At 40.5% G+C, this 4157-nt stretch overlaps 1 non-coding gene across 1 annotated transcript; it reads right to left on the bottom strand.

The window, feature by feature from the left end:
- Positions 1-2286: 2286 nt before the first annotated feature.
- Trnaa-cgc (transfer RNA alanine (anticodon CGC)) lies at positions 2287-2359 on the bottom strand. Its single transcript has one exon. It is a non-coding gene; the product is annotated as a tRNA-Ala (tRNA).
- Between the last annotated feature and the right edge of the window lie 1798 nt (positions 2360-4157).

Genomic DNA, 4157 nt, shown 5'->3' with positions numbered 1-4157 from the left:
ATTGGTGATCCCTCGATGTCTCAGAACATGTCCTACCAACCGATCCTTTCTTCTAGTCAAGTTGTGCCACAAGCTCCTCTTCTCCCCAGTTCTATTCAATACCTCCTCATTAGTAATATGATCTACCTATCTAATCTTCAGCATTCTTCTGTAGCACCACATTTCGAAAGCTTCTATTCTCTTCTTGTCTAAAGTATCTATCGTCCACGTTTCGCTTCCATACATGGCTACACACCATACAAATACTTTCAGAAATGTCTTCCTGACATTTAAATCTATACTCGATGTTAACAAATTTTTCTTCTTCAGAAACGCTTTCCTTGCCATTGCCATTCTACATTTTATATCCTCTCTACTTCGACCATCACCAGTTATTTTTCTCCCCAAATAGTAATACTCGTTTACTGCTTTAAGTGTCTCATTTCCTAATCTAATTCCCTCATCATCACCCGACTTAATTCGACTACATTCCGTTCAACTGCTCTTCCAAGTCCTTTGCTGTCTCTGACAGAGTTACAATGTCATCGGCGAACCTTAAAGTTTTTATTTCTTCTTCATGGATTTTAATACCTACTCCGAATTTTTATTTTGTTTCCTTTAGTGCTTGCTCAATATACAGGTTGAATAACATCGGGGAGAGGCTAAAACCCTGTCTCACTCCGTTCCCAACCACTGCTTTCCTTTCATGTCCCTCGACTCTTATAACTGCCATCTGGTTTCTGTACAAATTGTGAATGGCTTTTCGCTCCCTGTATTTTACCCCTGCCACCTTCATAATTTGAAAGAGAGTATTCCAGTCAACATTGTCTATAGCTTTCTCCAAGTCTACAAATGCTACAAACGTAGGTTTGCTTTTCTTAATCTATTTTCTAAGGTAAGTCGTAGGGTCAGTATTGCCTCACGTGTTCATACATATCAGTGCTAAAAGGATCCGTTAAACTTCGGTTACATGATAAATCAGTCATATCTAAAGGCCGTAAATTCAACGAAATAGCTAGGAATTACAGTTACAAACAACTTAAATTGGAAGGAACATATAGAAAATGATGTGGGGAAGGCTAACCTAAGACTGCGTTTTATTGGCAGGTCAGTTAGAAAATGGAACATGTCTACTAAAGAGACTGCCTACACTACGCTTGTCTGATCCTTACCAGATAGGATTGACGAAGTACATCGAAAAAGTTCAAAGAAGTGCAGCACGTTTGGTATTATCGCGAAATATTTGAGAGAGTCTTACTGAAACGATACAGGATTTGGTGCGGACTTCATTAAGACAAAGGCGTTTTTCGTTGCGACCGAATCTTCTCACGAAATTTCAATCACCAACTTTCTGCTCCTAATGCTAAAGTATTTTGTTGACTCTGACTTACATACGGAGAAACAATCACCACGATAAAATAAGGGAAATCAGAGCTCTACACGAGATGGGAATAACAGAGAATTGTGAAGATGGTTCGATGAACCCTTTGCCAGGTACTTAAATGTGATTTGCAGAGTATCGATGTAGATGTAGATGTATCTCAAAGACATGGTGGAGGAGGACGATTTGAAATTGGGATTTCTCTCCGTTAAGTAACAAGAATGAAGTAAGAAATAACAAAAGAAATGACAGAAATATTCTGGGTCAGTATGACACATGGAGGAGAGACAGAGAAGATTCTTCTCAGCAAGACAGAGAAGATGATGGTAATGAGGGAAACAAGCAGTTGCATACATTGCAGGCCGAACACACGTGTAGACAATGTGTTGATTCAGGATAAGAGACATTTGTAACAGAACTAGGATGCACCACTCATGGAGTGATAACAGAGGAACGTCATGAGACTGCGCAGTCGTTGCAGCAGGTGTGTGCAGAAATGAGCCACAGCAGGGAAACAATAAGAGAAATGCCTGTACTGTTCCTGAGTTCCTGCAGACAACGGACGTGGGGAACCGAACAGCTGACTATGAGACCAGAGTGGTACTAGTGGTAAGACAGGGAGATGACATAACTATTGAATGCTTTGACCCATTCCACGGGGTGAAGCTACCATGTCAGATAGCAACGAAAATACATTCGCAAATAAAGGGATAAAAGCGATAACAGCATTTATAGAACCAAATTGAAGCAGTTAAGTGGTGGTGGTGGTTAGTGTTTAACGTCCCGTCGACAACGAGGTCATTAGAGACGGAGCGCAAGTTGGTTAGGGAAAAATTGGGAAGGAAATAGGCCGTGCCCTTTCAAAGGAACCATCCCGGCATGTGCCTCAAACGATTTAGGGAAATCACGGAAAACCTAATTCAGGATGGCTGGAGACGGGATTGAACCGTCGTCCTCCCGAATGCGAGTCCAGTGTGCTAACCACTGCACCACCTCGCTCGGTAGCAGTTAAGTGAACATCAATCGACAGTAAGCCTTAACTGGTTAGAAAAGACTGAAAATGTGTATGGAGGTATGAATCAATGTGGATGGGATGATATGGAAAAAAATGGACCAAAAAATTAAGTAGGTGTAAGGAGAAATGAAATCGTGTCCATAATATGGTGTTAACAGAAAGAAAGGATCTATTTATATGTCGTAATAAAAAGTGCCTCACATATTTTGCGTGCTGATAATGACAAAAACGCAACGTTTAGGCAAACAATTAGCACTACGCAAGGCACGCAAGCTGTTTTTAAAGACGTAACTTTTGTAACTGGAGCAAGGAATATCGCAAATGATTGGTGAATCGACCGTGAAATTATAGGAGTGGCAAATGAAGTATTTCCTGCTAATGAAATGAATGAAAAAGAAACTGTTGGAGAAAAGCGACATGATGTAGTTGAAATCTGGTTTCACGGGACAGAGCGGATCAGGTTGTGGAAAGGGGCCAAGGTCAATTACTGTTAGTTATACGAGAACACACACAACTTTATTGTGCAAATCAATGCACAGTTTTCTCTTTAAAACAACAAAGATTAATTCACTGCTGAGGGCCCAAGTAACTTCTCCAGAGTAAGTTTGAATGATTGCTTTTAAAACACCAGGATTTAGAGTAGCGACTGAACGCCTTACTAAAGGAAAATTACATCTTCTCAGCTAAAGACCGAAATAATATTTCAGATCAGCTGAGGAAATTCTTTAAAAGCCAAGCATTTACAAATTCTGCCTAAAGGCCATATTAAGGAAAATTCAAGTTAATTCTAGGGCTGAAAGTCCAATAAAAAAATTTTTCTTTACATAATAAAGGAGAGGCTTTAAAGATAAGCTTTTACACAGTACAACAGGAAAACATCTTAAGAAAACTTGTAGTATCTTGTCAGCTGAAGGCTCAAACAATTACTCAAGAATAATTAACTACAACCTTAAGATCAACGTTTTCAGAACACAGCTGAAGGGCCGTTTCAAGAATTCAAGATACTGAAAGAGAAACCTTACAGACAATGATTTACATATTAAAGCCACAGATTCTGAAAGAAACGCGGTTGAAGGGCTAAATAAGGAGCAACAAGAACTTAAAATGAAAGACGGCTGAAGGCCTACTCTTAAGGTTGTTATGAAGTTCGCCTGAAGCCCATATACTAAACATAAAACAGACAATATTAATACACGGCTGAAGGCCTGACACAGTACCTGCGACCAAATAAGATGACAATCACGAACAACAACAACAGTGATGCTCAGAAGTGTTCCAAGGGTCTGCCTGAGGAGGAAAGTCTACCACAGTTTAGGTGAGACAGTCAGTCAAGCATAACACTAAACAATCGGGTTGCAGAACGACCTACAAACGGCTGACGAAATAGCCATCTGCCTAATCAATTCCCTTCCACCCGACCAACAGCACAACAACCAAAAGTACCAGTGAAGAGAAGGATCATAGCAGGATTATGTCTTAATAATTGGCGTATAGTCACAGTCAAGGCTCAATAAACACTCAAAGAGAAAAGGAGAACAACACCGAGCTGTCGAACAACACGCCATGCCGTACAGCATCAACACAGCGAGGGAATCACACTGCCACAAAACTACGCTAACGATCGGGGCAGGTAACCGGAACGTTAACGGCCACAAGGCAGAAGATACCGCTGGTGCGCTTAATTAATAAATTATAATCATTTCAAAGGTTAAACACCATACAGGGAGACGGCTGCAAAATTTTGCCAACTCCAACACACCATCACGTTGCTACTTACGGCGA

The sequence above is a fragment of the Schistocerca cancellata genome, chromosome 8 (genome assembly GCF_023864275.1).
Source record: "Schistocerca cancellata isolate TAMUIC-IGC-003103 chromosome 8, iqSchCanc2.1, whole genome shotgun sequence".
NCBI lineage: Eukaryota > Metazoa > Arthropoda > Insecta > Orthoptera > Acrididae > Schistocerca > Schistocerca cancellata.
This window is presented reverse-complemented; position numbering and strand designations above follow the sequence as displayed.